Source organism: Spodoptera frugiperda, chromosome 3, assembly GCF_023101765.2.
Source record: "Spodoptera frugiperda isolate SF20-4 chromosome 3, AGI-APGP_CSIRO_Sfru_2.0, whole genome shotgun sequence".
In the NCBI taxonomy this organism is placed as follows: Eukaryota; Metazoa; Arthropoda; class Insecta; order Lepidoptera; family Noctuidae; genus Spodoptera; species Spodoptera frugiperda.
The window spans coordinates 3,919,291-3,944,569 of NC_064214.1; the positions used below are offsets into that span (position 1 = coordinate 3,919,291).

General features: G+C 37.7%; 1 protein-coding gene across 3 annotated transcripts in view; it reads left to right on the forward strand.

Annotated features, from left to right (window-relative positions):
* Positions 1-25,279, forward strand: part of LOC118273947 (furin-like protease 2) — a 168,598-nt gene that overhangs the window by 53,873 nt on the left and 89,446 nt on the right. Inside the window, exon 1 of one of the 3 annotated variants that reach the window (XM_050707785.1) lies at positions 8,572-8,631. The exons of the other annotated variants lie outside the window; for them this stretch is intronic. The gene's annotated coding sequence lies outside the window, so the exon portion shown is untranslated. Of the gene's footprint in view, positions 1-8,571; positions 8,632-25,279 lie in introns of those variants that run through there. 3 annotated transcript variants of the gene reach the window in all.

Below are 25,279 nucleotides of genomic sequence, written 5' to 3' on the forward strand. Positions count from 1 at the left end.
ACCCAATTCTTAGCCGAAATAAAAATTTCTTCATGACTAAATTATTACCATCTCTTGCGTATCAATTCGTCGTGTATCTCGTTCCAGTGAAAAGGTAAATGGTCTATAAGCAATAGCTGCATTCGAGTATATTAAAAATCCGATCAGAATCGGTTCAGTGGATCTCGTGTTATAAGCGAAACGGGGCGAACGTTGAATTTTATGAAACACTACCAATGCCCGCGACCGTGATTAAATCCCCTTCGTACCGTGCTATTTAGGTTGAAGTTGAACGAACTTTAATATAACCAGACCACGTATAGAAATATGAGAAAATATCTCCTTATGTTACCTACGTCTACGTACTATTTTGTCAGAGTGTGGTAATGTCCTAAATTCTTAATGTTATGCTGATGATTTCTGATTAAAATATAAGTTAGAACGGCCTCCAAGGTCAACTGACAGTGAAAAGAAAATAAATTGTTTTATTGGTGCACATTCTTGATGTGAAATTACACGTTTTCAAGTAGTTACTGATTACATGTAAAAATACTATAAAACGTATAATCTGTAATTTTAGTTATTGTCAGAGTAAGAAATAAGTTATTAATTGAACTGTCAGAGCTTTAGGATTACTCTCCTACCAGTCTACCGACCTGGTCCTTTTTGGCGTATTACATAAAATAAATGAGTTTAATAAATTGAGTTATCTCGTTAAAACAAATTGGGTTAACAAAGAGGCCATTCATAACGTAACAAATTACTGGTAAACTAACTGCGGCGAACATCGCACAATTAACTTACCTTTTAATTATGCGTCCTTTCCGACATTACACCTCTACAGCACCCAAGTTATTCATTTGCATACGGGTATGCCATCAGTTGGGGGTCAACGCGACGACGTGTACAATTAGTGCGGTTGGTTACGATATGTAGGATTAAGCGGCCCAAAGGCCCGATCTCCCAATCCGGGACATGTGCGTTTATTAACTGAGTCTTGTTACTAATTAGGGTCTAGGCGACCTTTGAATGTGTGCACAAACGCGTAGACGCTGTAACTACATAGTACACGTACAAATATTCCTTCAATGGCGAACATAAAATAAGTATAAATGGACGAGGCTATGATTAATAGAGCGAAGTAAACTGTTTCAAGGTCGGGAAAAAACCTTCTAAAGTTATAACTCTCTCGTAAAGAAGAAATGGAATAAAAATAAACCTTTTATTACTGGGCCATGGCTGATACCTATATAATATTCTCTATGATATAGTTCCCACATGATGACGCGTCCATTCCATTCTTCAATACAAAGAGTACTTCGCTCCCAGTCTTTAGTAGTTTTGAAGTGCATTCTCTGCACCGTCACTTTACTATTGTAGAGATATACGTCTTTTGTGGGCCCTTTCTTAGCTTTATGACTGCTTTGGATTTTATGCGGGTTTTTGTTACTTAACTGTGTAAGTTTTTCGAAATGGCGTAGTTTCGTCTGTCTTATAAGCTGCTATAAGTTAGTTATCTAGATAAAGTGTCTCTAAACAATGATGCTATGGTACTTTGTTCATGTAATATGGCGTCTGTTTATGATCATCTTCTTACTTTTATTCTGTTATTCATTCACGATTGTGCGGATAGAAAGTAATCTTTGATGACTTGATGAATTATGTCAATTTTGCTTAGCTTTGCTGTCATAACTCATCTGTATTAGAATATTTATCCCATAAACAACCTTTAATGAATTCATTAACAATTTCTATATACAGTTACGTCAATATAATAAAATATAAACATTATGTATACTAATGCAAATTAACCCGTTATGGTAGAAAGTATTTCTCTTTATTACTACACTCACAGGCACATTTAACCGCCCACCTTAGAAATACGTCACCGCGTTAGTTTGCGATAAGGAATGTTTATCCCGATGGCTGTTATGTTTCAAGTGGCTATTTTGGCAATAAATTAAACACTTTGACCCTTATTTTTAGAAGTTCGTGCATTCAGATGCATTTTTGTAACTTAGTCGAAATTTTACATTCTCAGCGATCGGGTTAGTGTGAGTTTTAATCCGATTATCCTGCTTTTTTTGGTGTGATTACCATTTTGCTTAACTTCCTGTCAGAGCACCCCCTTGATTATTGTAATCGAATAAAAGTGCCACTGGATGCAACTGGAGCTGCAAGAGCCATAGTTTTTGCCAATGCTGGGTACAGCCAACGTCGCATTGCTCGGATGCTTGGTGTACCTCGAATCACTGTACGGGATGCTATCAGACGCTTTCGGGAGACGGGTTCCTACACGCGGAGACCGAGACAAGGCCGTCATCGGTGCACATCGGCTCAGGACGATCGTTTCATTGTGAACAATGTATTGAGAAATCGCTTTACCACAGCTCCCGAGGTTAGAACTCGCCTATTTGAAGTGAGAAATCTCAGTGTAAGTGAACGAACAGCGAGAAGAAGGTTGGCAGAGAGGAACCTAACTGCGTTTCGTCCAGCACGTGCCCCAGAATTGCTCACACAGCACCGTAGAGCGCGAATTCAATTTGCGCCAGAATACGCAAACTGGTCTACAGACCAATGGAAGGCCGTTCTGTTTTCAGACGAAAGCAGAATAGCCCTATGAGGTCCAGATAGGCGTCAGCGAGTGTATACACGACCAAATGGGAGGTTTGCCCCGTGTACGATATGGAAACTGTGGGTTATCATGGGGTTCAATAATGATTTGAGGCGGCATCAGTTACGACGCTCGTACCGATCTTGTAGGGTTTGATAGGTGTAGTGTTATTGCATACAGGGATCTGGAAGAGGGTCTTCAAGACCATATCGTGACATTTGCACCATTTATTGGTGAAAATTTTCAATTAATGCACGACAATGCACGATGTCATGTCGCTAGAATAGTGGCCCAGTACCTGGACGAGGTCGGTATACGAATATTCCCGTGGCCAGCACGCAGCCCTGGCCTCAATCCAATTGAACACATCTGGGTCAACCTTAAACGATGAGTTCGAGCAAGGGTTCCCGCACCAACGACGATTGGGGAGCACAAGATTGCTGCAGTTCAGGAGTGACACAACTTCCTCAATCCGACATCCAAGATGTCATTGGTGGCCTTCCAAACCGACTGCAAAACTGCAAGAAGTCATCAGAGCCCGGGGAGGTAACACCCATTATTAAAATTCAATAAATGAGCCCAGAAACTGAAAAATAACAAATATTGTAAAACAAGAGTTTTCTACAGAAACCTCTAAAATTGCTTTTTTTTTATTTAAGTGATGAATAAATTCAGTTTTTAACATTACTGCACAGTATTTAATTAACAAAATGTGTCTAGTTTTTAAAAAAAATATCAAACTTTCCCAGATTTAAGTAGTGTATGAGAAAATCAAGAAAATCAAGGTGGGCGGTTAAATGTGCCTGTGAGTGTATAATGATGATCATTCCCTATTACATAACATGTTTAGCATAGAAATTATTAATATTATTATCTAATGAATGGAATGCATTGATTTAATGAATGTTTCGTGTTTGGTACTGTTTTTTATGGGGGGAAAATCATCCCATGACTTCTCTCACCTTGGAGAGGCGAGTGTCTGACTCTTTCTGACTAAAAATCACCCCGTTCCTACACCTGCTTTTGGAGCCGGAGCCTCGGTAAACCCGCTAGGTTGTCAGCAGCTCCGGATCAGGCATCAACCCTACTGGGCCCCATCTGTGTAACAAAGACAAAAACCTAGTTCAGTAAAAGTCAGTCAAACTAAATTTATTAATCGTACAAAGTTTAATTTGTCTGACCTATCGAGCCCAAAATCATAGAATTTACTTAAGCCTTGGCATAAAGTATATGAATGAACAGATTACTAAATTAATTAATGCTTCTATTTATGGAAAGTTAAATACAAAGGTTAATCGATAAACTACGTTTATTTACGAGGTCTTCTTGTACTCGAATCAAAATATACGATCGATATTTACAAACATACAATTGAACAAGCACGTGTAATGAAAATAATATATAAACATTGTGTAGTATTAGTATGTACATAGTAGTAGTAATTGTACTCTTGCACTGCTGTTATAATGTTTATAAACATTAGTAGGTAAATAATGGGTTTTAATCTTTATGGACCCACTACAATGTTGTCATGGGAGACTTTAACGCTAAAGTGGGAGTACAGAATTGCAGTGAATCGGTAGTAGGATCCCATGGTTTTGGAGTCAGAAACCATAGGGGGCGGATGCTGGTCAACTTCCTCGAACGAGAGGGGCTGTTCTTGATGAACTCGTTTTTCAAAAAGCAGCCCCAAAGGAAGTGGACCTGGCGGAGCCCCGACACTATGACAAAAAATGAGATCGACTTCATCATAGCGGACAGGCGATACATATTCAGAGATGTCTCCGTGATCAACAGGTTTAACACCGGCAGTGATCACAGACTTGTCCGAGGCACTCTGAATATCGACTTTAAAGCCGAACGTGTCCGTTTGATGAAGTCCAGGCTCCGACCTACTATGCTCCAAACCATCACTGGATCTGAAACGTTCCAGCTTAATCTGGAAAACCGATTTGCTGCCTTGGAAACCACAACGGACGTTAACCAGAACCTAGAAAATGTAGTTCGAGTCCTCAGGGACGAAGGTACGAGATTCTGTAACATGCGACGTAAGGGCAGGAAGTCTAAACTTTCCGAGGAGACCCTGGGGCTGATGAGGAAACGACGTGAAAACCCACCCGTCACTTCGTCAGGAAAACGAGCACTGAACCGGGAGATCAACAAACGCGTGCGGCACGACCTCCGGTGCTCTAATACCGCTTCTATTGAAAAAGCCATCGAGCAGAATCGGGGGTCTAAGGTGTTCGTACAATCTCTCGGCAGAAGCCACCTGACGAAACTGACCACAGCAACTGGAGAAGTTGTTGCCTCTAAGCCGGCGGTTCTTTCGGAAATAGAGGACTTCTATAGCCGGTTATACGCTTCGCATGCATCTCGCCCTGATCCCGAAAATGAGGACTCTAGAGCTACATTAACGCGCCATTTCACTGAAGACCTGCCAGAAGTCAGCATTGGCGAAGTCGAGATTGCTCTTGGGCAGCTTAAAAATGGAAAAGCCCCTGGAGAGGACGGCGTTACCACAGAGTTGCTAAAGGCTGGAGGCAAACCCGTACTGAGGGAGCTCCAAAAGCTTTTTAACGCTGTCCTATTTGAAGGAGAACTCCAGAGGCGTGGAGCAGAAGTGTGGTCGTCTTGTTCTTCAAGAAAGGGGACAAAAGCCTTCTGAAGAACTATCGACCCATTTCGCTTCTAAGCCACGTCTATAAGCTGTTCTCAAGAGTGATCACGAACCGTCTTGCGCGAAGACTCGACGAATTCCAACCACCGGAACAGGCTGGATTTCGGAGCGGATACGGCACCATAGACCACATCCACACAGTGCGGCAGATTATACAGAAAACCGAAGAGTATAATCAGCCCCTGTGCCTAGCATTTGTGGACTATGAGAAGGCCTTTGACTCGGTAGAAATCTGGTCTGTCCTGGAGTCCTTGCAGCGATGCCAGGTTGATTGGCGATACATCCAAGTGATGAGATGTCTTTACGAAGCCGCCACTATGTCCGTCCAAGTACAGAATCAGCAAACACGTCTCATACCATTGCATCGAGGAGTGAGACAAGGGGACGTCATATCCCCGAAACTGTTCACTAATGCAATGGAGGATATGTTCAAGACGCTGCACTGGAAAGGACGTGGCATCAATATCAATGGCGAACACATCTCTCACTTGCGATTCGCAGATGATATCGTCATAATGGCAGAAACGCTGCAGGACCTACAAGGGATGCTGAACGACCTGGCTGACTCCTCTGCACGCATCGGCCTACGGATGAACTTGGACAAAACCAAGGTCATGTTCAATGAACATGTTCTACCGGAACCGATTGCGACTCACGGAGCCGTCCTCGAAGTTGTTCAGAAATATGTCTACCTCGGGCAAACGTTGCAGTTAGGTAGAAACAACTTTGAGGATGAGGTGAATAGGAGAATTCAGTTGGGTTGGGCAGCTTTCGGAAAACTCCGTCGAGTCTTCTCATCGTCAATCCCACAGTGCCTAAAGACGAAAGTCTTTAACCAGTGCGTCCTACCCGTAATGACATACGGTGCCGAAACGTGGACACTTACGGCTAGACTGGTCCACAAACTCAAAGTCGCTCAGCGGGCTATGGAAAGGGCTATGCTCGGTGTCTCTCTCCGAAATCGCATTCGAAACGAAGTGATTCGGCAGAGAACCAAGGTGATCGACATAGCCCAGCGGATCAGCAAGCTGAAGTGGCAGTGGGCCGGCCATATTAGCCGCAGGACCGACAACCGTTGGGGTAAGCGAGTCCTGGAGTGGAGACCGCGTCTCGGTAAACGTAGTGTAGGACGCCCCCAGGCGAGGTGGAGTGACGATCTGCGCAGGATGGCTGGCAGGAGCTGGATGCGAGTCGCTAGTGATAGAGCAAAGTGGCGAACAATTGGGGAGGCCTATGTCCAGCAGTGGACTGCTATAGGCTGATGATGATGATGAATCTTTATGGGTTTTATTATACAATTAAAAATCCATTTTTCTTTATAAAATTGACGGTTTTGTCGCCGTACTCAAAATCATATAATGGCGACTTAACCCAGCCGTGAGCAACAGTTTTCGTTACAAAATTGTTACTAAGGAATAGTTAACGTAATCATTAAATATCTCTGAGCACGGCAGTTAGAGTCTGTGCTGTTATGTTTTGGTACATTTACCTACTTAGTAAAATTCTTAAAATAATATTTTAATCAAGATTAAATGCCTTCTAATTGAAATTATTAAGTGAATGAAATCAAGGTTGGAACACACACGTGCTAATTACGATTATAAATAAATATTGAGTTCGCTCTTGTTTACCGCACGATTTTAAATACGTAATGCAATTAGTATTGTAGAACGGGCCTATCGCAATTCCTTGTTTCAATGTCATCATAACTGAACGGCCTTTGCCAACAAGAACGCAACGAACAGCAAAAAAATATATGGCCATAATTTTCAATGGGCAATTAACACATTTTTAACTTTATTGTTTTAGTATAAAGTTGAAAATTGATACATCGGAGTAGGTGCGAAAGTATGTACTTAATATCTAAGATTTTTTTTTTAATTCACTTAATGTATTCCTTAATCTGTTTGTCGTTGTTGCTATGTCATTAATTATCGATTTATGTGGTCTATAATTTAATTTGACTTTTACTACGGTTTACCTACTATGTACTAGATAGTATTTATAGTCCCCCATGGGAGACTGCCGTATGGTAATATATATATGTATGTAAAAGCCAATACAGTAACTATTGCACGTAATCTAATTAATACGTTTGTTATTCAAACAATTCCAAGTAGCTATAAGATCGGAAATAGCTTCGAGATTATGGCCGTCGAGAGATGCTCAAGTGCTCGTCTCGGCTTCAGAGATGCTAAACTATGTTACAAAGCATTTTAATATAATTATGATTAAGATAAGGATACTTGAAACGTACACTTGTAATCTATTAATGAAAGTTTATTAATGTGGAATGTAGATAATTGATTGAAAGCATGCTACCTATAATATTTATTTGATATTCAACCTGGTTGCCTGGATGTTCTGGCAGTCTCTTATGTGGAGTCCAATAGTAGATTGTCACTGATAATCTCAAGTTTATCGTTTTATGGGAAATAATTAAGCAAATACTAATGGTTTACCAGCCATATCTCACTATCAAAATTGATCTTGTATCCTCTAAGATTTAGATACGAACATCAAACAAGTAAACAGTCGAACACGATACAAACTAACCAGCATACAAATATTTGTCTTGCTAAACTTGCCCCGTGGTAATTTGGAAACGGAAATTCTGAATCAAAAATCTCATAAATAATTTGGCCTTGGCAAATTGAAATGCCAGTCAACGACTCGACTTTTTATTTATTGTCAGAATATTTTAGCAATATTTCACAATAAATAGCTGTTTATAATATTCTGAAATCAAGATGGCGTTATGTCACGTAGACGTTAGCGTTTACTAATGTTGGCGTGCCGGAATTCAAAGAAGGTTTCGGTCTGACGTCCTTATTCGAAATATTTGGCTTTCCAGAACTTCGGCATTTCGAAGAAATCGAATACATTACTGTGTTCCAAATGACAGGGAATCGTTAGTCTGGATGTGGTGTTCGGTTGCAAATTTTTTAAGCTAATCTTATATTCCTGTCACGTTTAGTCGTCTGCCAGGCCGTGTATAACTTTGTTTTTGTCTAGTTTTATTACCTAAAAGTAAAAGTTTGAATTTGTGCTCGGTCGTTTGCTTATTTGTGGTCAGTTCAATATTATACGAATTGTGAAAAATCTGGTTGATTCTGAGCCATCTGTAAAGGATGGGAAATTATTGCGTGTATGTTTCACTGATTAAATGACCTTAGAGTATGTATTTTATTCTCACCCTTCTTGTACCCTGTGCGCTGTGAGGTCTTCCCCACAAACCCTTTCAACTATTGCAACAATAACTCCGTGTTTTCTTTCACTAACAGATGTTCTTCTATTTCAGGTAAGCATCGCAGTCGTTAGTGCGACGTTTCGTTTCTTAGAAGCGGAATCATTATCCAGAGTCAGTTTTCTCTTACAAACAAACCTATTGATGTCAAAGCTGCTCTACAAATCCCTCGTTACTTGAACGGAATACATCCTTCAATATTTTTTTTCCTCAAGTAAATCTGTTCAATTACATTGCATTACTCTCAAAATTACTTCGTCGAATAAGCCTACGTCTTGCGGAAAAGAAACCCGTTACATTTATTTTATACTTGTGTGGAGTAAGTCAATATTCCCCCTAATCTTATTTTCTATCTCTCGTTTATTTTGTGTTGTTTTTCAAGCAATTCTTTCCTAATGTCTGCGGTCATTAAAGGTTTCTATTGGTAGTTCGCGTTGAATCCCTGTAAATCCTCGTGTAGTGATCACGCTAAGGCGAAAAAGTGCGTCCTGAAATAGCGTTGAATTATCTGATAGCAAAAAGCGCGGACGACGGCATTAGTCCGTGCCTACACGGTCAGCGATTAACGTAGCGGACCGGATTTAAGGTGTTCGTTCTCGAGTTATTTTCCGATGATTGTTTACGTCCGTTACGTGTTTCATTAAGAATCACAATTTTCTTCAGTTACGTTACTACATACACGACTTTTTCTCAGAAATCTGTGCATGAATAACAATACCAATTACGATTTACGCTTCGTGCTAATTACGTTGTAAAATTATTAAGAGCAACATCCTATGTGTATAACGTGTAAAGTAGTAATTTAACAAAAGTGTTGCACTCGAATCACGCTCAATTTACACACACCCTGCCGCAACTAAATTGGATTAGAGGCAACGGAAGCAATTTCACACATAACATACTGACATTACTTAGGTTACAAACGCTGACTCGGTGGCTTCGTTTACATAAACCGCTGTGTACGGAGACAAAGCGGCATTCGCTTTGGGCGTCCCATTACAGTAATGCGGAGCTAAAACTTGACTGATTACTGGTCTGCCTGGATGAATTTTTCCACTGTCACACCACTGCGACGGTTTAGATGGACATTAGCAGTATTAGAGGGATTTTCTCGTCTGTGTAATCGAAATCCTTGGTTAAACGAGCGCGTCGCAGCTGTTATCTTGTTCATCCATCATTACAGAACGTTTGCTATAATTAGGCGAACTCAACATTTTTTTGGGCCATGTTATGTATTTATTTACCATTGCTTTTCTTAAAAGAAAATTATATCATGAACGTGATGAGGGTCGAAGGATGTTTGTATAATATATAAGCAGAGACTTGTTGACATTCCAATTAGGAATAAGTATTTCCATGAAATTTAAACTCATATTATGAGAATTAGGTAATTTTTAGCCGTTATTTTAGAGAGTAACAACGGCACTATCCCTTAAAATTTCCATATTCAAATGTGAACATCAAGTTAATTTAGTGTAGGATCTTAAATTACCTTTGAAATTAGATATATTTCGCTGTCACTGCGGATGTAATTTACATTTATTATTAGCCTTGTTGAATATTCATTATTAACATTTGTACGCATTACTCCTGGTATTCGGGTCGTGCACGCGAAAAATGCTTTATGGCCATCGTTAACTCGATACTATCTGCGTTCAATGTTGATGCAATTATTTATGTGTAACTATTCCTATACTAGGTAATTAGAATATTCATATTTAATACTGCGAACCGTGCCTGCAGCTATGTATAGAACCTACACCATGTCACGGATGGTCGTAAGCAGATATGCAAATAGCGTGTTTGTCTATCAATTACTTTATTTGTTGTGCCTAAATAAATATTTAATTTCAAACTCTTTAGTCCGTGTTCTACAAAGACAGAATGGTAACATCTTGAGCACCCGTTATTTTACATTGTGATTTAGTTATCTTCGTACTCTAGTCCATTTTCTTGTCCTAATTACTAGCGGAAGCTAAGGATTTTAATAGGGACCGACGTCTTACCGTACCTTTTGAAACATGACAAGAGGATTTGTCAGCTTTACCAGGTAGTTTTCCTTTAATTTCTGGTCGTTTATGTTACATACTCATCAACAAATTAAGGTTAGGTAGGGTCACCGTTGAAAGGGATGCTTACTTAAGAACTATTAGGTGTAGATATAAGTAATAAATATAGGGCAGTTTGATGGAGTTTGTCTATACGTGGAATAAAATGTACTATTTATTTTTAAAACGGGCAAGATATATTTTTTCCTTCTGATATTGGTAGGTACAGCATGGAATTTTTACTAGTATTATGGATAGTGGAGTTGTATGTCAAAAATGTAAAAATAAATAGAAAACCCACATTTATCATCGCTATCGAACATGGAATGTAAACACACGAACACTAATTGCCGGCATTACAATTAAAATCTATCCTATATTTACCCCCAATTAAAACTCGCGCCAGAATTATTGCCAACTATTGTTTTCAATGCTATTAACGTTGGTATATCCTGGTCGTGTCTGATGCAGGCACGACAGGGTGCAATCATAATTAAAATAGCTTGTTCAATGACAACAGCGTGCTATCGAGTTAGCGTCTCATTGTTTGTTGTAATGCACCATGCCATTATAACAGCCGTCGATAGTTCGACAGAGGATCCCAACTTGCTTTATTATCAGACCCCTTTAGGTGCTTCCTATTCTAACTGGAACATAATAGCTTGACGTAGCGATACTAATAATAGTTTCATATTAATCTAGTCTACACAAAGATCCTATAGGAAGCCAAATTGACTAGTACATTTTGCTCCGCGTCCTCTATATCAATAAAATTGTATTGAACTCATAAAACGATTGAAACATGCATGTTTGTTGGAATAACAAGGATATTGCATAAATCTAACACAGTTTTCCATAAACCATTCACTGTTGCCGAGCAAAACTTAAGTCAATCTGTAGGTTCTGCGATGCAATTGCGTGCCCATACATATTCAAGTGTTCATACATCACGAGTGGTTGCCGCGGGATTGTGAGCCCCGTAATAACATGCAACTCGTGAGACGGTCGTGTATTCCCGTTTATTCAGATACCCCTGTTATCAGGACAGCTTTGTCTCCTTTGAAGCTTAGACTTTGCTGATTTGCTTTCAGTTGCAGACCTTCGCTTTGTTGTCTTTTAAAACATGCATTGACTTTGAGATTATTATGGATAAGTTTAAATCAGCTTTGTTTTTGTACTTTGATGTCTAGGTAACCATACGTACGATAAAGGAAAATATGGTAAAGTAACATTGACAATGATTGCAATTTTTACTTAAAAATCACAGTGATTAATGTTCATTTCTTCTTCCGTGTAAGAAAAGTCCTTTGCCAGACACTGGGACAGTTACAGACTAATAATCATAACAATGGTTACTATAAATCATTGTTTAGTGCGGAACTTTGTACAGTTACATTTTCATACAGCAAAACTACATAGTTTCTGTGCACTCTGTAACGAAAATATACATGGAAACTACAGAAATTCAATTTCTGTGTCCCAAATTGAACTTTTTATTACAATTCCCGACTGTGTCTCCAGTGTTTTTATTTATATTCAAGCTCATACAATTTGAGATACTTACATTACGTTAAACAATACAGAACGTGGGACGTGAAATTTTGTTACTCCATTATCCATAGGAATGAAAGTCTTTGGAGTCAGTTTTTTGCAAAAAGGTCGTTCACCTTTTAGCTGAAAGATTTCCTAGAAAGTGCTTACTTACATTACTGTTGTATGTATGTAAGTATATTCTAGGAAATGTATGAAATTAATATTATTTGTGTAACGAAGAGATATGGGTACACGTGGAACTGTATCAGTTCGTTTTATGTAGATTATTTTGTATGACATCCTGTCGATATTACATATTATGGAGATTTCAAATTAATTATTGCAAGCATAAAAAAGAGTTGTAATATCTACCTATAGTTGAAAATGCAAGTTTGTACGAACAAAACATAACCATACGAGCATTATACGCTAAATAGGTCACAGATGTATTTTTAAACCATTCATTAACTACAAAGTGTATGAATGCGCGGCTTTCCTCGCGATGTTTTCTTTACCCAACAGATGACGGACGTACGTAACGTAAACAGCCTCTGTGTTTGTACTTACAATGACCTGACTCAGTTACCCACGCTCTACGACTGCATTTTTGTTCGTATTCATTTCTTTTGTATTCTAATACGATACAATTAAGGTTTTCATTTTTTGCGCTCCCTAGATGGCGCTAGTGAGACATAAAGTCCATAGTTTTGTCTGAAGAAGAACGAGCAATAACGTCCATGCTTAATTTTTAATGATGGAAGTGACATGTAGTTTTATGAATGGATTGACTTGCATTCAGAATTTGTCGTTTTCTGCTTAAGTAATGAAAACATAAGTATTACTTGAAGAAGCATGTTTTGTATTGTATATTCTTAAACACGTATTTAGATGTTGAATTGCTCTGTCGTTATTATGGCTTACCTTGAATTTTATATTTACCCTTGAACATAAAACTGCAATGGCGGAATTGTAATGTGTTGCAAAAAATATTCAAGTACAAATCTATTAGTTACTAAATTATTTTCGTATGTTTCATTCTCTCAAATTAATGTTTTCTCTTTTATAGCTGAATTGGTTTCTTAATCTGTCCAAATGTAGTTCAAACATTTTCAAGGAAAAGTACCTATTTCATTTCGAATTCAATTTCTTATTACGCCTACTTATTTACGAGTTAAGAAAATTGTACTTACTGTAATTTTGTTGGTAACTTGTGAAAATGCCGTCATGTTTTCTTTAAACATAGCACATTGGGGTTTCCAAAACTGGGTTATTTAAATAACCAACAGAGTAGTTTGAGTAAGGTAATAGTCATACACTCTCAAGTATGTGCCCCAAAAAGTAGGCACAAGTGGAAGGTTATTTTCAAAACAAAAATTTACCCAACGCAAAATTTAGAGACACGCTACTAATTTTCCCGGTGAAATTTCATACATAACACCTACTGTTCCAAGAAAAACATTACTCAATATTATGTTATAATAATCCAACCTTTCAACAAATGTTATTATGAATAATCCACCTACCACACACATTACTAACGGTTCAGGCAAAAGCCGCCATTTAAATATACTTATTTCAAATTTAACATTCTATTTTTAATGTTCCCGGAATACGAGTAGGTTGGTGACCACTACATGAGAATGATGTGTGGCCAGTATTACTGACCTCAGCGTATAAATCCATTTAGTTGATTAATTGTACTCTATTCATTATGTATCATTGCGACCATGAGAGATAGAATCGAAGAGTACGTACGGTTAGATTAATAGTCTTAATGAGTGGAGGTGGCAAGGACACTCCATTCGTATAACATTAATTATCTTTCAAATGTTATTTGTTTTGTGGATACGTTAACGTACTTTTTTCCTGGACTGATTTTGCTGTTTTTGGACGTGTTGTTTCAACCATCAACCGTAATTATATATTAATAACCTATTCGCAGCCGCATTTTGTGGGTGTTGGTAGAAAAAGGGTGATAAACAAACCTTTAAGTTCTTGTTCTGCTAGATGGCATCCCACTAAAGGTTAAGGTCCTCTCATCCAACCATCGTTGTCAAATATTAATTATGAATTTCTTTCAAACAGAAAAATCGACTATAAAATGTCATTCTTTCGATTATTTTTAAAATCTATGCATTGCACCGACGCTCGCATTATCCAATGCATGCACGCCCAGCGTAAAACCAAATACTTGTGACACACCCACTATCCAGCATCCAATATCAATCTATGTAATCTGATGTGAAGTGACACTGGGATTTGACGAGCTGCCGAATTAATCCAATACGTACAACTGTCGGTATGATATTCCCTTTATTTCGGTGCCAGTGAACTGAAGCCAGCTCTCCATATTAATGGAATTAGCGAATAGACTGTTTGACCGTGCGATAATTAGATGCGAATGAAAGACAAATGGAATTTCAATGTACCTAAATAGCTTCAATCTAAATTGTAATCGCTAAATTCCCTTAGATGGATTATATCTCTCTATCTCGGGTTTATTTAGTAATTGTCTAGTATTTCCAGGCTGTTTCTCAATTCTGAAATCGAAAACTTGATAACATTTTGTTGGATTCGGCGATCGAATTTACCGTGCTAGTGGTGAATTAGCAGACGTGCTTGTACCGCTACACCTACAAGGTGTTGTATTTCAAGAACGAAAAAGGTTTTGCGGTAAAATATTATATAAGGCGATAAAATTGATATGGAAATACCATGTAGTAGGTAGCTTCACACGTTCATCTCGACGTTGCTCGTACGTTCCGAGGCAATCCGATCTAGTGTCGGTTGCCGTGGATTCTAATCTCGGCCGCTTGTATTGAACCTGTATTACTATCATGTGCATATTGAACAACGTCGGGTTTCCTACGGATATATCGGACCCTCACCCAAGTCCCGATTGTCCGTAACTTGTACCACCTCACATGATGTTCTTAGCTTATTGGATAGGATATCTTGTGGTATAAGAAGGATCGTGCTCAATGTGTATGGTCTTGAGACTTATTTTTGTTGAAGAGGTAAATAAAGTGTCTGCGTAATATGAAAGTCGCGTCACACCTTTTGTTTGGTACTGGGAAAGTTAAGGTGTACCTTAATGAAGAGATCAGATTCGGTAGTTATGTTTTAGATAGATTATTATGAGACAAAGCTATGTTTCGAGACTGAACTTATTGCTTAGGCTGGCACAGTTCTTCTAAAAGATAAAAAGCTTTTACTGAGAAACTGAAACAATACCAAAAATACTCAGACATACTTAAAGGACCTGCAGGGATTGCGAGGGGAAAGTTTTACAGTGACCTTTAAAACATTTCTATACACAATGACAATACCAATTTCACTTAGTATAGGTAATTGAGCTCGCGAAAATAATTCATTGTAGCGTACACAATACACGGGGTGTGAGTATGTGGTACAAACGTCACGATTGGTTAACGCGTCGCATCACGTCCTTAATTCACCCACGTTTCAATCAAGTTATGGTTATGTAACACGACACGTACTTATTTTAAATGTAGGTACGTCGTCGACGTGTTACTTCGCTTTTCGTTTGAATTCAGCTAATCAAGCCATCCGTGTCTTTGTATAGAAGTTTCATGAATTTGCGGTGTGTTGAAATGAAATGTGATGTTTTTTACTGTGTGAATATTGTTTCCGTCGTAGTAGTTTATTTAAATATAAGGTGTGATAGGCAGCACAACAACAGCAACGCCTTTCTGTTGTTGCGGTTGCATTTCTCTGGTTTTAGGGTTATGTTTGCTTAATCAGGTGAACCTTCTTTCGTTTGTTCTGTTTGAACATGAATAAAAATATCTATGTACCTAAATAGAAATCCTAAAAATAACAGTAAATCAAACTCATACTTATCCAAACAAACCATTATTTATCTCGCTAGAACAACACTATCAGATTGCAAATCACGTCTAAACGAATTAATTAAATTTTACCATATGAAAAGATCACTCATGATTCATGAATATGGTCTTAATTAATAGCTATTTTAAAACCATGAATCAGTGTGTGATATAAATCACGTACGATTGAGACAAGCGGTTCCAATCTGTTCTAAGAGTAATTCAGTGCGTGCTTGTTTGAAACGACATCGAAACCAATTACTCGACACTTGTTATGTTAATTAGTTCTCGTTAATATACAACTTGAGTATAGATGGCGCTGTTAAATTAATATGGTTGTTGTAAGCCATACGTTAACACCTAGGGCTGCCGATTGTGTCACGAAAAATAATATTAAATGCACGTGTTCGTCGAAAAGGTGATGGTGATATCGTGTAGGTACTGGTTAATGCCATTTACCTGTTGTTCCTCGAAAGCGCAGACAAAGGTACACCTGCAACACAGTCGGCTTTCGCCATTTATGTTTGTATTTCATTGGGAAATTCGGTGCTATTACTGATAGTTTTGAAATTGAAATATCATTTCAGCTTCAGCACCAAAGTTGATTACGTATTCGAACATTCGAACTCATTGTTTGTCAGGTATTAGGTAAAAAATACAAGTTCTACAATACATACCTTTACGTAACTCTGATTTCTATTAAAAATTAAAACAACTAAGAAGTCGATCAGTTTTATTCCACTCAGTAACATTTAATTTCCCACGAGAAACTAAGTTTCTTGAATAGTTATTACATAATTTGAAATACACTTTTGGTATTTGAAACTTCTTTCTTTTTTAATCAGTGTTAATGTGCCAGTCGTTTCGTTTGATATTGGTATAGCTTCGTTTGAACATAAGTGTAGTCCTGTAAGCCTATGTAGCCAGCCCTGATCCCCACAATCACCGGGGTAGAAGTAATTACATGTTCATTAGTGCGACTGGGACGACACGCCACATCGCGTGACAACCGACAAGGCACATCCGAATTGTACTTGTTACCAAATAATTATATACTTAGTTCGATTCCATGTGATATATGAGGATCTAAACCTAACGCCTGCTTAACATATTTCTCAGAACGACTAGGATAATTAATATCCTTCCCTTTCATGCTTTCGTTACCTTTCCTTAATTGATTTGCCTTCGAACTTCTACGTATTTCTATCCTTTCTTAGAATTGCGTTTCAGATTTATCTGTACATGTAATGAATAATATAAACAGATGGACAAGCCTAGTAGAACATACAGTGAACTGAACTGCTTTTTACTCAACTAATCAGCGTCATTGCTGATAATAATATTACCTTGGTACCTGCTTATTAAACTTCATCTATGCTTAGCGAATTGCAATTAACAAGTTTACTATTTTACGATTGTAACACCTGTTGATTAATCATCACTTTGACGACTCAATCTGTGTAACTTTGCAATTACTGTAAACGTAATCATTTTTACAAATGGACGATTTTAATTCATTTGAAATATTATTTTTATTCCGTTATTTATATGCAAGCTTAGAAGTTCTATAAAAAGATTGAAGCAAATGCAATATTCAGCGTTCCATGTAAACCGATGTTCAGTCTAGTAAAACAGCGAACCTTTGATGCGGAACTGGAATGGATATCGCTTATAAATATGCACTTATATCTGAACGGGCCTTAAGCGAACATTGCGAACTATTGTTTACGCGGCTTGCTCGCCCGTGACGTCCCGAATGAGAATTGACGGCGCGCGTGTGACGTAAGCAAATGACGTTGTATTTCGTTCGGCGTGTTTGGTCGGACGTAATTACGTTTGTTTTCCAATAAGCTGCACTCTGATACGTTACGATTGGACGGAATTGAAAGTCAAATACATTCTGTATGGAGTACCGGATACGTGCTGTTGTAAAACATAATACGAATTCAGAGTATAATGCTTATTTCCACGTAAATACGATTTGTGTGAATTGCTCTAGAGAGTTCTTTGATTAAGATCCATTATTGACTTTGGTGCTGAATGGTCGTTAAAGTCGAATGGACATAAAACATTAAATCAGTGATTCGTGAACCGTATGCTCCTATTCTTTTAACCTATTTTTACCAATTTATATGCCACATGTGATCCTCTTATTTAATACAAAGGGGTACGTATTACAGATGTAAAAGTAAGAGTACCTTTTTCTCGTGGACCCATATGATTTCGGTCGTAATTGGAACATGCCAAATGTAATAAAATGACCCGAAATAAGCTCATTTTCTTCTTGACCTATCCGTGTTTGTACGAATCTTTGCCGAACTGCGGCGTGAGTATCGATGGGGCACGAAATATGTGGTCATGTATGTATTACTGGTATCTATATACATAATATCTTGTGTCTCGTGTCTGATAGTGATTGTATGATTGCAATGTTGGTCTCGGGGAAGCTAACATGATTGTGGAGCACGTGATCTGGGGCTTCAAAGTCGAGCAATGTATTGAACGATTCCGAAATTCCAAGTTGTAGCATGGATTCTTGGAACTAACCAAACTTACTTAGAAGTCCTATCTCCTTAAGTAAGTTTTATGGATAATATTGGCAACCATTTAATCATGGATTTCGAATCGTTATGTCTGGTCGTCTCAAATCGATTTCGGTTCACACCATACATAACACAGTGATTGGATGCAAACTAATCGAACTGCCACGACGATGCAATTAATTTTTCAGACTGAACGGTGAAATATCGAGAATGTTATCGATACGGTGAAATGTTAACGGCGCTGTTTTTAACTCTAATTGCTTTTACAACACCTTCTAAACTATAATCTTTGATACAAAGATTAATGTATATTTTTCAAATGGAATCACACGGATACGTAGTCAAAACAAGTAGTTTTGAGACATAATTTCATTCCATCCGTTTTCCGTCATTCCGTCCCATATAAAAATCTTTGCAATTTATTACTTACAATAATGGATGATTGCATTTCAGGACTACATTTAAAGATTACATTGTAAGCTAAACATCCTTGTAAGTTTACAATGTAACAACTTACGCGTAAACATTACTTAGTTAATTATCTAATCTAGTTTTTTAGTATTATGTATTAGAAAAGTAATAGTTATGCTTTTAATAACGTAACCATTGTAACGATTTATGAATGTTATTTACACGTGTTCAGATTAGTTAAGTTTCCAATTGAAAACTGATGTATTGTGTGTAATAATAAAAGTTGGTTGCGCGAAGCCGCGTTTGTTGTCGAGCACGCTGTTACCTGAGTTAGTCGTACAACCTAATTAAAAAACTATGGCCGTAATAAGAATAAAGTATTCTATTATACGGAAAAAAGGTCTCCCCCAAAAAGACGGTTTACCATAATCCCAATAATTGGGGCCGCGACTAGGGGATCGAAATTGGGTAATAATCGAAATTTAGATTTAAGTGTGATGCTGTGTGCGGGTCTGCGGACGGCGAGCAAGGGTAGCTCGCCACCGACCAGAACCTCTCACCTCACCCAAGGCGAGAGAAGTCCTAGGATGACTTTCCCTCCTTAAAAAAAAAGGTGTGATCTTAGGATGTAACGAGTATCGATAAATAGTATGCCATAATGGAATAATTATATTGCAAATATTACTTTCTTCATATCTAATAATACCTTCCTTTATAATAATCCACGTAGTTTAGACCTAAGATATCTGATATTGGATTAGCAGTATCTTGTTCTTGAGCGATCTTATTTATTCAGGGTGTATTAGTAAGGTATCTAGTCTACACGGTCTGTAGGTATCTGTATACAATGTATATACAATGTATACAGATACCTACAGACCATGTTTGAAACCAAACATGTCATGTTTATGGGTATTTTGATGATATACCTATATAAAAGGGAATCTTGTGTAATTTAAATTTAGACTAATAAATAAGAATAGTGTCTGTTTGTAATATTGATATAACCGCTTTACGACATGCATAATTTATTATGAATATACGTAGGTACGATACATACACCAAAATATATTATATTGTTTTAAAATGTTGTCTATCTGTTTGTCCCGGCTACTGAAATGGCCAGACCGATTTTGACGGGACTTTTATTGGCAGGTAGCAGCTGTAATAAGGAGTAACTTAAGCTACTTTTATTTTAGAAAATGAATTCACCAAGTCCGTAATTAACGCGAACGAAGCTCCGGGCATCAGCTAGTAACATCAAAATAATCAAGCTTTCAACATTTATTTGTTTTATAACTGCATTGTATTCCCTGAACTTGTTTTAATGTTTTCCAGTGCAGTACACTGTTCCACGTCGCACGTTTGCGAATTGTTGCGAACTAAAAGTTTGTGTGCATCATTTGTGTGTCGTTTTTGGAATGACCCGTGTTTTAAATAAAAATAACTTGGAATTCGATTAATTATTAAGCTATATATTAAGTATTAATTATTTAATTATTGACGTCGAATGTGTCCTACGATTAGAATGAAGAGCGATTCATGTATTCAGAAATTAGAGAAAGTTGGCTTTTGCATTAAATTTTTTACGTAATTAATTACTCTCTCTTAATTCTGACTGTTTGTTTTAATTAAGCGTTCTTTAAGAAGTACTTATTTCAAATTACTATCTTCACATCATTTACATAACTTGCAGCACTTAAGAATTCACACCTTCGCAGCATTTAAATAGAGTTACGCACTGATAACCCATAAAATCTGCACAGCGCAACTTTTTCCTTGCGAAATGTATTATAAGGTAAATAGCTCACGTTTTATACGCACAGTTGTACCTTATATTTACTGACGCATGTAAGCACGACTCTGCTATTTCCCTAAATCGAATATCCAAGTGTGACGCCTGTTTACCTACGTCCGTACGAAAACGGGATCCTCAACACTTTTACTTGAACATGTAGCACTTTTATTTTTTCTCATACACATTGTAGTTTCTCAGGCAACCTGTGACAATGTACCACAAGATCTCGGTATCGTTTTATTTACGAGCTTACGGTACTTGGGGGCACTGGTAAAGTCAAATGTATGCCAAAGATAAACAAACTTGTGTACCTTTACTGAGGGTTCCTCAAGTTGCTCACAGTTGGTCTAAATATTTAAATACGAATTTCGACCGCCTTGAATCTCTAGGACTGCGTTAGGAACGAGCTTAAGGTTACGTACTGCCCGATAAACGTGAAATATCTAGAACAAATACCCTTACTTATGTATGTAATGCGCATGTGTGTTTTGCCTCTTAAGGATAAAAATAACCCCAAAAAGAAAAAGCAATACTTATATTTCAATATTAGCATATGTATCGACACTTTTCTATATTATATTGCAAAAATGTCTGCCAACGTTTCTGGAGATGATAGTACGTAAAATATATATAAGTATAACGTATATTGTTTATCCTCAGAAAGGGGTATATTTGATATCAATCCTTTATGCTGATTTCAATATTAAAATGCTCTCCTTTATGCCGAATATTCCATTGTTGGAATATGTGAAATAGTTCTTTTTATTTGAATGCTTATACAATTGTGCCCTTTTATATCAATACCTTTCTAGTATCATTACAAGTACTATGATTTCAGAAAACATTTCCAGATATTCGTTTAGGCTATTTTTCAGAAAATCGTTACAATAAAAATTTTCGGAGCACAATTCCATTTATTGTTAGCCTAATAGAGTTAGGTCACTAGTGTAATAATAAATTGGTTACTACTTGGAAGAAACACTGGCATAATACCTATACGCTATGTTAAGTTAGTTCCCAGTTTGTGTAACGTAATAGGCACTCGTAGTTCGCTGGAGTTCTATTTGTACATTTTTGTTTGCCGCTAATGTTTTCGCACGAGTTTCCATTTCTCGCATATCATCATTATCAAAGTTCAGAAGTTCCTTAACGGTGATGCCCTAGCGGTTAGAAGCCATAATTAAAAGTTGCCGGCTAGTTTCATCTTAAACTTCTCTCATTAAAACTTAGCACCTGAAAGGAACAAACATTCTTCTCATGTACCGTTCACGAAATCCCAAACCACTAAATGAAGTTATTCGGTCGTGCATCTACCCACCAGAATAAATAAATAAATGTTCACCTTTGTAGCGTCAACATATTTTTCGTAACCTTTCAAAGTTATTACGCAGTAATGACATTTTTCGTATATTAAAGTTAAAATGAAATATTTCCAAACATCGACTACGAAATAGGGACAATCAAAATTTCATATTCAGTGTGTCTTTTGTGATAGGTAGCTAATAATGGATTTGTACATCAAAATTTTCTCGTAACACGTCTCCATGTGAGACACAACAGAGGAATAATAAATGCCAACATTATTTCGGTACGGGGCGAGGGTGGCACCGCCCCGGGGGTGGTTCCATTCTTCGCATTTTTGCGGCGTCTTTGCTGTCGCGCAAGGAAATACTCACGAATTGTCAGTCTCAGTTTCTGTAAAAAGGTGCGCTTTGTGTTCTGGCACGTTCCGAGCTGTCTGTATTCCGATTCCTCTACAGGTGGCTCGGGCCCTTTTAGCAAACGCTGATGGAAAAGGCCTCCGACATTGTTCCCCAAAACCGTCCTAACGTTTTTCGAAATGTTTGCCGAGATTTGCCTATTTTAAAAGAAAACCTTAATTGGCTGTTCAATTTTGCTTCGAGTGATTGTTTCGTTGTTTTTTCTGTACACTTCCCTGGATCATGATGTTGTATCTCGAATTTCGTTTCCCCATTCTGCGAAAATGTAATGGTTAAGGTTTTAGGGATGTAACGAATGCTACATGCTTTAGAAACTTGCTTGTTAGCCCAGCTACATCTCCTTTCGTGTCGATTCAAATTCGATCAGTGCATGAACCATATTTGCTCAAAGTTCCACGTTCTATTTTACGCTATATGTTTGGATAAGCTCGGAAACTAGCCCGAACCTCCAGAATTATAGAGGTCACGTTGTTTTTGGCACCACCCGTGAGGATTTATGCCCTGGAGAGACATCAACTGCACTCATAAACAGTGCATGTGCGCTTGTGCGCAGTACTGCCTGATTCATAGCTACTCTTGTTTTGAATACAGAGTTTATTGTACGTCTCAGTGACATTGTGTACTATCTCTCGTGTTTGAGATTTGATAACTAAAGTGTTACTATTGAATAGAACATTTTTGCTGAGTAATTGTGGACTATTGTCTTATAATACAGTGTTGTTACTTACTTTGTTAGGTGTGTACTTTTAAGTGCATTGGTTTATAAACATTATCGGGATCTTCAGTTTCAAGAAATTAAGCTCAACTTGGTAACTTAACAATAAAATCTTACGAATTTCGACGCTGAGTTCAGGGCAGTAGCAGTAGGTAAGGCTAATTATTAAGGAAGATAACCAATCTTCCTTAATAATTAATCAAGGAATCAATAATAGAAGGCAATACTGAGCAATATAATCATAGGTAGGTAATCGTAACTAAACCTTCCCAAAAATACACTGTAACGCATTGTAACAAAATGTCAAAAAGGTTTCCGAACCTTTCCTCAATAACGAAATAATTAACCCCCATTGTTGTATGAAACAGCGAGGCAGAACTCTATCGGGGGCAGTATTCTGGACTCCGAAGTCACTAAGTCACGTAATTGCCCGGAAATGGTACCGCGCCGCTCGAGATTACATTCGATCACGTTCCCGTAAACAGTTTAGCGCTGATTTTTTTATTCCCCGATCTTTGTTCGCCTGATGGATCTAATATCGAACTAATTTTATTGCCATATAAAACGATTTCCAGACAGCTGTTCAAGTACGCAGTAACGTAATAGAGGCCAATAGTGACTAACATAATAAATCACGGTACAACCACAGAATTTGGCACTAGTTAACCTGATAACCGACATAGTTATAAACGACTGTAGATAAACCCTCGCCACATTTCGGACATCTGTCGAGGAAAATATGACATTAATAACTAAGTCAATTTCTAGTGGAGCGGCTATTCGGGTACCGGCTAATAAATTAATCTGGCGTCGGATCAACGTCAATGTTACATTAGGGTCAGTGACAGAGTTCGTAAGGCGCGAGATAAAGCTGTCTAGCAATTAATGAAAAGCTGATTTTGGGGAATGTCTCGCCAGATAACGACTCCTTAGAGGGGACTGTTATTGGATTAAAAGAGATATTCGCGGCTGTCCCTCGTTCCGACGTACTACATTAATTTAATTATAATCAAAAGATCGTCTCACCAAATTCGTTTAATGAATGTGCTCGTTTATCACCAATGTTTTTGTTGTGTGTAGTTTGGTACAAAATAGTGTATTATTACGCACAAACATTACCCCCGGAAGCACATGTATTTTCCGGTCGTAAATATTACCCCTACGCTCACCACACATACTTTTCATTAATCGTGTTTTACTGTTTACATTGTGAAAATAATAGAAAGTGATATTTATATGTTAAGTTTGCCACTCATGTTTCGCATAAATAAATTAAATGTTTAATTACGAAATTCCGTCTGGTACAGTCTTAATTTGTGCTTAATTTCGTCTCGTTTTCAATCTCAACTTTCGTCGAAACTTTTGCATTGTTCGGAACGCGGTAGTTGGCAACTATAGCGACCGCTAGAACAAAGACTCAAAAGCGCTAAATAAACTCTCGCTTGACGAGTTTTTGTGCTAGTTGCGAGTGGGATTATAACACAGGTATTACTGCCGATGTCGCGCGAGGCTACATAAAAACCTCCCCGGGTACAAACTTGCCGCGACCAGTCCTCCTACAAGTTGTTCTTTGACAAGCTAAGTTCCTTTTGTGGGCGCCACAGTAATTAATGTTGGACGACGCTCATTTTGTTCCGAGTTTTCTTATCGCATTTCGTGTATTCGTGTTTTGCTATTACACGAAACTTTTTTTTTTTCGCGTATCCCGAATGGCTTCGTTTGTACATTGTCGTAAATAATGACGCACATTGGTTTTGCTTCGGAGAAAATTCGATGCCATCAGATTACGTTTTTTCTCATTTTCATGAAGTTGGAAAAGTAGTTACTTTCTTATTTATCGGAATAACGACATTGCTTTTGGCAATTGGTCGTTAGATACGATATTGTAAACATACGTTACAATAGGCCTATTATAGGGTATAACAGTATTTTATTTGATACTGTAGAAAATGAGGGGCTTGTAAGGACGTAACGTATTTTCGTATTGATCTATATTATGTGTATCAGCACAAATTCTATTTAAACCTCTTTATAAGTGTAAGTCCTAGGTTAATTCTTACATTACAACGGATGGCATTTTAACAATGTTTAATTAATGTAAATAAGCATATCGACAACAATACCTCGATGTTTCGCATGTTT